Here is a 13,845-nt window from a genome sequence, read left to right as displayed (position 1 = left end):
AAGTCCCACTAGTAAAGGCAAATATATATTAAGGGCTTTGGATCAACATTTCAGTGGTTAAATAAGCTAGAACTAAGATTTAAGTCTTATGGACTCTGTGGGAGAGGGAGAGGGTGGGAAGATTTGGGAGAATGGCATTGAAACATGTAAAATATCATGTATGAAATGAGATGCCAGTCCAGGTTCAATGCATGATACTGGATGCTTGGGGCTGGTGCACTGGGACGACCTGGAGGGATGGTATGGGGAGGGAGGAGGGAGGAGGGTTCAGGAGGGGGAGCACATGTATACCTGTGATGGATTCATTTTGATGTTTGGCAAAACTAATACAATTATGTAAAGTTTAAAAATAAAAAAAATAAAAAGAAAAATTATAAAATCAGCTATAACAAACCATTAAGGAATAAACATGAGAGTGTAAAATATGACAGCAGAAATATAAAACTGTGAGAGAGGGGAGTAAAAAACTGTAGATCTCTTAGAAAATTTTTGTAGTAAAATGACTACCAGTTTAAAACAAATACATAGGTTAACATATATGAACCACATGTCAACCACAAATCAGAAACCTACAATAGATACACAGAAACTAGAGAGAAAGGAACACAAACATGCGTATGTGCTCAGTCACCTCATTTGTGTCCATCTCTTTGTGACCCCATGGACTGTAGCCTACCAGGCTCCTCTGTCCATGGGATTCTCCAGACAAGAACACTGGAGTGAGTTGCCATGCTCTCCTCCAGGGGATCTTCCTGACCCAGAGATCAAACCTGTTTCCTGTGTCTCCTGTATTGCAGGTGGATTCTTTACTACTGAGCCATCAGGGAAGCCACTGAACACAAATACTGCTTAAGAAAATCATTAAACAAGTGAAGAAACTAAAAGAAGAAAAAAGGAACATCTTTGGAGAGATGTCTATTTAGGTCTTCTGCCCATTTTTAACTTTTTTTGAATATTGAGCTCCATGAATTGTTTATGTGTTTTGGAGATTAATCCTTTGTCCATTGCCTTATTTGCAAATTCTTTCTCCCATTCTGAAGACTGTCTTTTCATCTTGTTTATGGTTTCCTTTGCTGTGAAAAAGCTTTTATGTTTAATTAGGTCCCATTTGTTTATTATTTTTTAAAATTTTCATTACTCTAGGAGGTGAGTCTAAAAAGATCTTGCTGTGATTTATGTTAAAGAGTGTTTTGCCTATGTTTTCTTCTAAGAATTTTTAAAATTAATTATTTAATTTTAATTGGAGGCTAATTACTTTACAATATTATAGTGGTTTTTGCCATACATTGACATGAATTAGCCATGGGGGTACATGTGTCCCCCATCCTGAGTGTTCGGTCTTACCTTTAGGTCTTTAATCCATTTTGAGTTTATTTTTGTGTGTGGTGTTAGAGAATGTTCTAATTTCATTCTTTTACATGTAATTGTCTAGTTTTCCCAGGACCACTTAGTGAAGAGGCTGTCTTTTTTCCATTGTGTTAATATATTCTTGCTTTCTTTGACATAGATTAGGTGACCATTGGGCTTCCCTGGTGGCTCAGACGGTAAAGTGTCTGCCTGCAATGCGGGAGACCCAGGTTCGATTCCTGGGTTGGGAAGATCCCATAGGTGCATGGGTTTATCTCTGGGTTTTCTAACCTGTACAGTTGATGTATATATCTGTTTTTGTGCCAGTACCATATTCTCTTGATTTCTGTAGCTTTGTAGTATAGTTTGAAGTCAGGGAGCCTGATTCCTCGAGCTGTTTCTCTTTCTCAAGATTGCTTTGGCTATTCAAGGTCTTTTGTGTTTCCATACAAATTATAAAATGTTTTGTTCTAATTCTGTGAAGAATCCCATTGGTAATTTGATAGGAATTTCATTGAATCTGTAGACTGCTTTGGGTCAGTTCAGTTCAGTCACTCAGTCATGTCCAACTCCCTGCGACCCCATGAATCGCAGCACGCCAGGCCTCCCTATCCATCACTAACTCCCGGAGTTCACCCAGACTCACGTCCATCGAGTCAGTGATCCCATCCAGCCATCTCATCCTCTGTCATCCCCTCCTCCTCCTGCCCCCAATCCCTCCCAGCATCAGAGTCTTTTCCAATGAGTCAACTCTTTGCATGAGGTGGCCAAAGTACTGGAGTTGACACTGCTTTGGGCAGTATAGTCATTTTCACAATATTGATTCTTCTAATCCAAGAATATGGTGTATCTCTCCATCTGTTTGTGTCATTGATTTCTTTCATCAGTGTCTTATGCTTTTTGGAGTTCAGGTCAGTTAAGTTCAGTCGCACAGTCATGTCCAACTCTTTGCGACCCCAAGAATCGCGGGCCTCCCTGTCCATCACCAACTCCCGGAGTTCACCCAAACCCATGTCCATCGAGTCGGTGATGCCATCCAACCATCTCATCCTCTGTCATCTCATCCCCTTCTCCTCCTGCCCTCACTCTTTCCCAGCATCAGGGTCTTTTCAAATGAGTCAGCTCTCCGCATCAGGTGGCCAAGGTATTGGAGTTTTAGCTTCAACATCAGTCCTTCCAATGAACACCCAGGACTGATCTCCTTTACGATGGACTGGTTGTATCTCCTTGCAGTCCAAGGGACTCTCAAGAGTCTTCTCCAACACCACAGTTCAAAAGCATCAATTCTTCGGCTCTCAGCTTTCTTCACAGTCCAAGTCTCACATCCATACATGACTACTGGAAAAACCATAGCCTTGACTATACGGACTTTTGTTGACAAAGTAATGTCTCTGCTTTTCAATATGCTGTCTAGGTTGGTCATAACTTTCCTTCCAAGGGGTAAGAATCTTTTAATTTCATGGCTGCAATCACCATCTGCAGCGATTTTGGAGCCCAGAAAAATAAAGTCAGCCACTGTTTCCCCATCTATTTGCCAGGAAGTGATGGGACCAGATGCCACGATCTTCGTTTTCTGAATGTTGAGCTTTAAGCCAACTTTTTCACTCTCCTCTTTCACTTTCATCAAGAGGCTCTTTAGTTCTTCTTCACTTTCTGCCATAAGGGTGGTGTCATCTGCATATCTGAGGTTATTGATATTTCTCCCAGCAATCTTGATTCCAGCTTGTGCTTCCTCCAGCCCAGCGTTTCTCATGATGTATTCTGCATATAAGTTTTTGGAGTACAGGTCTCTTTTTGTAGGTTTGTCCCTTTAGGTAGGTTTATTCCTAGGTATTTTATTCTTTTTGTTGCAATTTTAAATGCGGTTGTTCCCTTAATTTCTCTTTCTGATCTTTTGTTGTTTGTGTATAGGAATACAAGAGGTTTCTGTGTATTAGTTTTGTATCCTGCAACTATTAAATTCATTGATGAGCTCTAGTAGTTTTCTGGTGGCATTTTTAGGATTTTATATGTATAGTATCATGTCATCTGCAAACAGTGACAGTTTTACTTCTTTTCCAATTTGGATTCCTTTTATTTCTTTTTCTTCTCTGATTGCCATGGCTAGGACTTCCAAAACTGTGTTGAATAAGAGTGGTGAGAGTGGATATCCTTGTCTGTTCCTGATCTTAGAGGAAATGCTTTCAGTTCTTTTTTTTTTTTAATTTAAATTTATTTATTTTAATTGGAGGCTAATTACTTTACAATATTGTATTGGTTTTGCCATACATCAACATGAATCCACCACGGGTGTACACATGTTCTCCATCCTGAACCCCCCTCACACCTCCCTCCCCGTACCATCCCTCTGGGTCATTCCAGTGCACCAACCCCGAGCATCCAGTATCCTGCATCGAACCTGGACTGGCGATTCGTTTCTTATATGATATTATACATGTTTCAGTGCCATTCTCCCAAATCATCCCACCCTCCCCCTCTCCCACAGAGTCCAAAAGACTGTTCTATACATCTGTGTCTCTTTTGCTGTCTCACATACAGGGTTATCATTACCATCTTTCTAAATTCCATATATATGCATTACATTGAGAATGATGTTTGCTGTGGGTCTGTTTTATATGGCCTTTATTATGTTGAGATAGGTTCCCTCTATGCTTACTTTCTGGAGGTTTTATCATAAATGGGTGTTGAATTTTGACAATTTTTTTGCATCCATTGAGATGACCATGTGGTTTTTATTCTTTAATTTGTTAATATATTATATCACATTGACTGATTTGTATATATTGAAGAATCCTTGTGTTCCTGGGATAAATCCCACTTGATCATGGTGTACGATTCTTTTAATGTGTTGATGGATTCAGTTTGCTAGTATTTTGTTGAGGATTTTTGCCTCTATGTTCATCAGTGATACTGGTCTATAATTTTCTTTTTTTGTGATATGTTTGTCTGATTTTGGTATCAGGGTAATGGCGGCCTCGTAGAATGAATTTGAGAGTGTTCCTCCCTCTGCAATTTTTTTGAGAAGGATAGGTATTAGCTCTTGTCTAAATGTTTGATAGAGTTTACCTGTGAAGCCATCTGATCCTGGATTTTTGTTCGTTGAAAGATTTTTAGTTACAGTTTCAATTTGATTACTTGTGATTGGTCTTATTTATATTTTCTAATTCTTTCTTTCTTTAGTTGTAGCATGCAGAATCTTTTTCGTTATGGCATACAAACTCTTAGTTGTGGAATGTGCAATATAGTTCCATAACCAGGGATCAAACCCAGACCCCCAGTATTGGGAGCACAGAGTCTTAGCCACTGGACCAGTAGGGAAGTCCCACTCCTTTGATGAACTTTGAATAGCACTGAGACGTATGAAATGGTAAGTGACTAAAGATGAGGATAAGCAGGTAGAGGCTAGGACTGATGGGGACTGCTAACCTCTATCAGTTGCTGTGGTTATTGGAAAAGAGTCCTATAGTACTTCAAGTAGGTTTTAAGAAAATAGAATTTAGTTTTAAATGGATAATAATGGTGGCTATGTGGTAGGTGGGAAGAAAATAGTTATTGGCCAAGATCCAAGACTGGGAGACTAGTGAGTATATAATAGTTATACCATATACAAGATGGCAAGGGCGTGAACTAGGCCAATTGTAGAGTTGGAGAGGATAGATTCTAGAGATCTAGATAAGAGTAGAACACAACTTTAGTGGGAACTAAGATATGTATATATTGGTGATGGCATTGTTGAATAAAAGATGACTTCCAGGTTTCTAGCTTGACTTGAGGAAAATGGTACCATTGACTGAGATAAGGAATACAGGAGGAACAAGTTTGGTTGTCAGAGTGACAATAAGTTCAGTTTTAGACATGTTTGGGGAATCCAAGAAGATGCAGTTATTCAGAAATGAGATCTAAGAATTCTAGCTCAGAGGAGAGGTGAACGCAGGAAGTAGAGATTTAAGAACTACTAGCACTTAGCTACAGAGAAGGCAATGGCACCCCACTCCAGTACTCTTGCCTGGAAAATCCCATGGACGGAGGAGCCTGGTAGGCTGCAGTCCATGGGGTCACTAGGAGTTGGACACGACTGAGCGACTTCACTTTCACTTTTCACTTTCATGCACTGGAGAAGGAAATGGCAACCCACTCCAGTGTTCTTGCCTGGAGAATCCCAGGGATGGGGGAGCCTGGTGGGCTGCCATCTATGGGGTCGCACAGAGTCGGACATGACTGAAGCGACTTAGCAGCAGCAGCAGCAGCAGCACTTAGCTAATGGTTAAAAGCATGGGGTTATATGAGATTGTTTACGGAGATTATAATAAGAGGAACAGGTTAACGTTAGTACCCAAGGGAATGTTTAGAAGGTGGGTTAAGAAATAGCCCAGAAAGAAGATTTCTATCTTCTATCCTTGGTTTTTCTTTTTTATCTTATACATTCTCTACAAGAAATCTTATCTATACTGATGGCTTTAAATACTTATTTTTTTCAAAATTCAGTTTATTTTTTCTAACTCTGTACTGGACTCTTCTTCCCTGAATGTTTCAAACTTAGCATCTAAAACTTAGATTATTCACCTCAAATAATATCATCATTATTAACAATATCAGGCCCTCCTTTCCGAGAGTATAGGCATAATTGGGGGTGTCATCCTACCAGGTGGTCTCATTGAGCATCTCTGTACCCTTAGCCTGTTATATTTTGGGTGCCCTTGAGTGGAATACAGAGAAATCAGGGGATGGAGATGAGCAAAAGACTGCAAGCCACCCAAAAGCCCACCTACAGAAAGATGAATAAAGGACTGAGGGATGACTGTACCTCAATGTCAAGTCAGTGAAACAGGGACCACAGCCCTGACATCACTCTGGACTCTTATCATACAGTGCAGAATAAATACAGGGTTTGGAAGTTTATCAATATGATGCCATTTTAATAAAGCTCAATACTAAATATACATTTCATAGGATTCATACATATGTGCTATAATTATGAAGGAAAGCAAGGGAATCAACACAATGGCCACAATGCTTCCCTATGGGGATGGTACAGGGGTGTGTTTTGGGGAGAGTGAAGGTGTATGACATTCTTGTGCTCAAGGGGAGTGGTGGCTTCATGGATTTTTACCTTATGCTTCATATGTTATATGTTCATATGTCTTATATGTTATATGTTTGTATGCTATACGTTCTTCATATGTTATATGTTCTCTTCGTATTTTATAAGTACCAAATATTATGCAAATAAAAAACCAAGAAACCAACTAGACTTAACAGACATATATACAGAACATCCCACCCAACAACATCAGAAATACACATTCTTTTCTGGTGCATGGGGGACACTCTGCAGGAGAGACCACATGTTAGACCACAAAACAAATCTTTATAAATTAAAAAGATTGAAATCATTACCAAAAATAACACAATACTAGATGATATTGAGCACTTACTACATGCTCAATACTATTCTTGGTGCTTTATGTATTTTAAGTCATTTTATTTTTCTCAACACCTTGATGAAATTGCATATTATATCCATCTTCTAGATGAGGAAATTGATACATGGAATGGTAAGTAACCTGTCCAAGGTCACACAGCTAGTAAGTGGCTATATCTGAATTAACCTAAGCAGTCTGGCTCTAGAGCCAATAATTTTAACCACTATGCTCTACTACCTTTTTTAAGTTTCTTCTCCCTCCTTTGTTCTTAATTTCAGTTAATGTCACCATCCATCTGGTTTTTTAAGCTAGCAAATTCAGTGTCATCTTCTTGACTTATCCCTGTTCCTTATCCTGAACATTACACACACTATTATTTTGCCTTTTCTCTAGCCTCTTTTTAATCTTTGTGTGTGTGTGTGTGTGACAGAATTTCTTTTTTTCCTGCTCTAGGTCTTCATTGCTGTGTGCAGGCTTTCTCTAGTTGCAGTGATCAGGGGCTACTCTTTGTTGTGGTACGTGGGCTTCTATTGCAGTGACTTCTCTTGTTTCAGAGCATGGGCTCTGGGGCATGTGGACTTCAGTAGTTGTGGCATGTGGGCTAAGTAGTTGCAGCTCATGCATGGGCTTTAGAGCACAGGCTCAGTAATTGTGGAGCACGGGCTTAGTTGTTCCACTACATGTGGGATCTTCCCAGATCAGGGACCAAACCCATGTCCCCTGTATTGGCAGGCAGAATCTTATCCACTGGGCCACCAGGGAAATCTAAACCCTTATTCTACTCTTATTAGACTATTACAATAGTCATCCCTGTGGTCTTCCTGCCTCCTGTCTCTTTCCCGTTCCAGCTTTCTTCTATACTTTGCTATAGCTCCTATCCTACTGTCCATTACTTTGCTTAAAAGTCTCTGTTGGGGTTCCTCAAAAAGTTAAACACAGAATTATCATATGACTTGGCAGTTCTACTTCTAGATATATTATCAAAGATAATTGAAAATAGGCTTTCCAATGTATACTTGTACATGAATGTTCATAACAGCATTATTCATAATAGCCCCAAAATGGAAATAACCCAAATATCCATTGACTGATAAGCAAAATGTGGTATACCCATACAATGAAACACTATTCAGCAAAAAAAAAGAATGAATGAATGATGTACTGATACATGCTACAACATGGATGAAGAGAACAAAATCCTAAGTTTAAAAAGCCAGACAGAAAAAGCCTCACACTGTATGATTCCACTTATATGAAATATCTAAAATGTAAAATTCTTAGAGACAGAAATCAGATTAGTGGTTTCCAGGGGCTTGGAGGGTTAAGAGGGAAATGAGGAGTGACTGCTTAATAGGCACATAGTTTCTTTTTGAATGATGAAATGTTCTGGAATTAGTGGTAATGGTTGCACAACAATATGAATGCACTAGAAGCTACTGAATTTGTACACCTTAATAGTTAAAATGGTGACTTTTATGTTATGAAAACTTTATCTCAACTACAAAAACATTATTTCTCTACTTATAGGATAAAGTTAAAATTCTTTAACTTGGCATACAAGGTCTCTTTTCATAATATCCATGCACTTCCTCTCACAAATACTCTAAACATGTTGAATGTAATACTTCCCTTTTGTATCTGTGTCTTTACATATTCTGTTCCCTCTGCCTAGAATACTAATATTTTTCTATTCTACCTTGGCAAACTTATACTCACTTTGGAAGATCCTGCTAAAATATTACCTTCATGTGAAGCTTTTTCTAGCTACCCTAGGCACACATAGTTGCTCCTTGGTCTATGTTCCCACAACACCTTATTTATATTTTTGCTCTAGAATTTAGCTTAATTGTTTTGTAACTTGTCAGCAGTATATGTTTCCCATTTAATCACTGAGTTTTTTACTTTTTTGGAGGTCATAGATGATATAAAGTGTAGACTCTTTCTAGATAAATACACATATATTAATATATTTACAGTTTTAATGTAATTTAATTGAGTTCATGAACCTCCCAAAGGGCATGTGCAGACCCACTCATCTGCCTTAGAATCACCTGGAGTTTTTTTTTAGCCAATTCCTAGGTCCTACACCCGGTTACTAAATCAGGATCTTTGGAGGTGATAATTTTATTCACTAGACACTATGGAACACTTTGAGAATAAAAATATGAATGTAACTTTTGCTCTTAAGAAATAAAGACAATCTAGTGGTAAGGGAAACAAATAGAAAAAATGTGATAAAGTAACAACAGAGAGTGAGATTAGATATATCTTCAGAGAGAATGCAATTAAACAGAGACAGAGAATGAATAAGCACTTACTAAGTGCACAAGGTAAGGAAGGGCATTTCAGGAAGAAATTAAATTACCCAGGCATGAAATGGTAAAACTGCATGGCCCATTCTTGTAATTGAAAATAGACTGGTATAAAGAATTGATAGAAGATAAAGAAGATAAAGTTGGATAGGTGGGCAGGAGTCAGAACACAAAAGGGCCTTTTATACCAAACTATGTGGTAGCCATTGGAGAGTTGGGGTTTTTTGTTTTGTTTTTTGCCATACCACATAGCTTACAAGATCTTAGTTCCCCAACCAGGGATTGAACCCCATCTGGCAGTGAAAGTATTGAGTCCTAACCACTGAATTTCCAGGGCATTCCCACTGGAGAGTGTTAAAGGGGAAAGTCCACTGTGTTTTAGACAACCAGTTACAGTTTAAGAATACACTAGGAAAGACCCGAGGAAGGGAGATTAGTTTAGAAGGCTATCGGAATTGTCTCAGGGAGAAGTGAGGTCCTAAACAAAAGAGAGGAAGTGATAGATTTAGAGAAGTATTTCTGAAGAAGGTTCAATAGACCTTTGTTTACTAAGTGACTGTGAAGAGTATGAGAGGAATTATGAAGGGAGTGGCATTGGGGGGCTTCCCTGGTGGTTCAGTGGCTAAAACTCTGAGTTCCCAGTGCTGGGGGCTTGGGTTTGATCCCTGGTCAGGGAACTAGATCCCACATGCCACAACTAAGATCCAGCACAGTCAAATAAATATTAATAAATACTTTTTTAAAGAAACTGAAAAAAAAAAGAAGGGAGTAGCATTAAAATGGCCTAAAGCCCTAAAAGGCCCTGGTTTAGGAGTCTAGATTAATGGTGAGACAATTAACTAAGAATAAAACTGTTGGCAACAAAACAAGTTTGGGGAGTAGTAACTGTAATATAATAATCACTAACATTTATAGAGAGCCCATTGTATGGCAGGCACTATGCATGCATGCTAAGTTGCTTCAGTCATGTCCAACTCTTTGCAACCCTGCCAGGTTCCTCTGTCCATGGGATTGTCCAGACAAGAATACTTGAGTGGGTTGCTAAACCCTCCTCCAGGGGATTTTCCTGACCCATCTCCTGAATCTCCTGTGTTGCAGGTGGATTCTTTACTGCTGAGCCACCAAGGAAGCCCCAGCAGGTAAAACCCTATCTCCACTGCTACCCCTGCTAGATAATAAATTCTACCTGGATTATTGTGATAGATTAGTCTGTCTGCTTCCACTTTTGCCCTTCAACAGTTTGGTTTTTCTCAGAGTAGATACAGTGATCTTTTCAAAAGAGTAAGGACTTATCCTTCTGGTTATAATGGACTAAAAAGGACTGGATTTACTCTTTGACCTTAAATAACTACAAAACTGGACAAAATAAATGAAACAACAGTTCAGAGAGAGTGAGCCTGGCTAGAGTCCAGCAATCTCTTTGAATTTAGAAGGCAGAGTTGAGAATCCAGGGAAACGGAAGTGGCTAAAATTCACAGGGCACAGTAAAAAAGAGAAGAAACATGCACATAGAGAGACAGAGAGAGAGATACAAAGAGAGAAAGAGAAAGAATATTGCCTCAGTAGTACAGATAAATTAGCTTTAGACCAAAGACTTTCCCGATGGCTCAGCAGGTAAAGAATCTGCCTGCAGTGCAGGAGACATAGGAGATGCAGGTTTGATCCCTGGGTCAGGAAGATCCCCTGGAGGAGTGAATGGCAACCCGCTCCAGCATTTCTTGCCTGAAAAATCTCATGGACAGAGGAGCCTGGCAGGCTATAGTCCAAAGGATCTCAAAGAGTCAGACACGACTGAGCAACTAAGCATGTGCACACATGTGTGCGTGCGTGCACACACACACAAAGGTTGCTTTAATTCTGCCTAACAAAACTTAAGAGCAAGCCTTAAAGGATTAAACTGTTTCTGAGTAACTTTATTATCTCAGAACAAATTGCAAAAGTATTTAAAGGAAAAACGAAGAAAAATTCCAGCACTCAACAACATAAAATCCCCAATGCCTTGTATCTAGTAATAAATAATGAAGTATACAAAGCAAGAAACTATGAGCAAAATCAATCAACAGATACAGACCCAGAAAGAGCACAGATGATAGAATCAGTAGACAAAGACTTTAAAGTTCGAATGTACTCTATTTGTTCAATAAAGTAAAGGAAAATGTGATCATATTGAGGAGAGATATGGAGGATATTAAAAGACTGAAATTAAACATAGATATTAATGTCTGAGAAAAAATTACTTGACTGGATTAATAGATTAGACAAACCAAAGGAAAAATTAATGAACTTGAAGACACAGCAGTAGAAACTATCTGAAATGAAACACACAGAGAAAAAAATGAGTAGAAGAAAAAATTAACAGAGTATCAGTGTGCAGTGGGACAACTTCCAGTGGTCTGAACTTGGGAGAGATATTGAAAGTAGAAATAGAGATTTGCTAGTCTCAATGATAATAGGTGGTATTTGAAGACAGAAGACTGGATGCCACTGCAGAGGGAGAAAACAGAGGTGAAACAGAAGAGGGCCAATGACAGAATTTGGGAGAATGGCTTTGTATAAGTAAGGGGTCTCTTTCTAGCAGTGTTTGTTAGAAAGTGGATTCCAGAAGCTCTGGTTTCAAAATTTGTCACTGACAAAAGTTTCTCAGCCTTCATAGCCAGATTTCTTGAAAAACCATTCTATATTCTCTACTGCCTCTTCTTGCATATGTGATTGCAAAGAAAAATTTGATGGTATTCAAGGGCTATGATCTAGGCAGAGGGAGCAATATATAGATGAGCAGATAAGTATGCATGACCATAGTATTTGGGGGAGAATTTCAAGTAACATGTTATTAATGTGTAGGGATTATGTAATGGAGTAGCAAGAACTGAAGCTGTAAGGATCAGCATGGATCACTAGGGAACCATGGCAGGCTTTTAAGCAGAAGACTAATATGATTACATGTGTATTTTAGAAAAGGCCATCCTGGTGGAGTGTAGAAAATGGATTAGAAGTAAACATGTGGAGGCAGGGAGATAAGTTAGGAAGTATATTAGTTTCCTAGAACTGCCATAACCACTTACCATAAATTAGTTGGCTTAATGCCCTTCCCAGGTGGCACAGTGGTAAAGAATCTGCCTGCCAATGCAAGAGATGAAAGAGATGTGGATTTGATTCCTAAGTCAGGAAGATCCCCTGAAGTAGGAAATGGCAACCCACTCCAGTATTCTTGCCTGGAGAATCCCAGGGACAGAGGAGCCTGGTGGGCTGCCATCTATGGGGTCGCACAGAGTTGGGCACAACTGAAGTGACTTAGCAGCAGTAGCAGGGTCGTCTTTGCTATGTGAGGGTTTTCTCTAGTAGTGGCACATGGGCTTCTCATTGTGGTGGCTTCTCTTATTGTGTCAGCTCAATTATTCTTAAACAAACTGTCTGATAATTATTTTTTCCAACTTTATTGAGCTATAATTGACATATAACACTGTGTAAGTTCAAGGTATACAATGCATTGATTTTATACACATATATATTGTAAAATGATTACCACCCCACATAATTACCATTTCTTTTTTGTGGTGAGAATATTTAAGGTCCTCTCTTAGCAAAGTTCAAGTATATAATACAGTATTTTTAATTACAGTCACAATCCTATACATTAGATACTCATCATTTATTTATTTTATAACTGAAGTTATGTACCCTTTGAACATTTCTCCTTCTCCTCTACTCCCCAGCACCTAGAAACTACCATTCTGCTCTCTGTTTCTATGAGTTCAGTTTTTTAGATTCCACATATAAGTGACAGCATACTATATTTGTCTTCGTCTGACTTATTTCACTTAGTATAATGCCCTTAAAGTTCATCTATGTTGTTGCAAATGGCAGAATTTCCTTCTTTCTTGTGGCTGAATATTGCATTGTATGTATGTGCATATATATATGTGTGTGTATGTATATCCCACAACTTTTTTATCCATTCATCTGTCAGTGGACACCTAGGATGTTTCCATATCTTGGCTGTTGTGAATAATTCTGCAAAAAACATTTGTTGTTGTTGTACAGTCACTAAGTTGTGTCTGACTCTTTGCGACCCCATGAACTGCAGCATGCCAGGCTGCTGTCCCAACTATCTCCCAGAGTCTGCTCAAACTCATGTTCATTGAGTCAGTGATGCTATCCAACCATCTCATCCTCTGTCACCCCCATCTCCTCCTGCCCTCAATCGTTCCCAGTATCAGGGTCTTTTCCAGCGATTCAGCTCTTCACATCATGTGGCCAAAGTATTGGAGCTTCAGGTTCAGCATCAGTCCTTCCAGTGAATATTCAGGATCAATTTCCTTTAGGATTGACTGGTTTGGTCTCCTTGCTATCTAAGGGACTCTCAAGAGTCTTCCCCAGCACCACAATTCAAAAGCATCAATTCTTTGGTGCTCAGCCTTCTTTATAGTCCAACTCTTACATCCATACGTGACTACTGGAAAAACCATAGCTTTGACTAGATGGACCTTTGTTGGCAAACTGATGTCTTTGCTTTTTAATATGCTGTCTGGGTTTGTCATTGCTTTTCTTCCAAAGAGCAAGTGTCTTTTAATTTCATGGCTGCAGTCATTGTCCACAGTGATTTTAGAGCCCAAGAAAATAAACTCTGTCACTGTTTCACTTTTTCCTCTTCTATTTGCCATGAAGTGATTGGACTGGATGCTATGATCTTAGTTTTTTTAGTATTGAACTTTAAGCCAGCTTTTTCACTCTCCTCTTTCACCCTCATTAAGAGGCTCTTTTAG

This window comes from Bos indicus x Bos taurus, chromosome X (assembly GCF_003369695.1).
Source record: "Bos indicus x Bos taurus breed Angus x Brahman F1 hybrid chromosome X, Bos_hybrid_MaternalHap_v2.0, whole genome shotgun sequence".
NCBI lineage: Eukaryota > Metazoa > Chordata > Mammalia > Artiodactyla > Bovidae > Bos > Bos indicus x Bos taurus.
Note: the sequence above shows the minus strand (reverse complement) of the source record.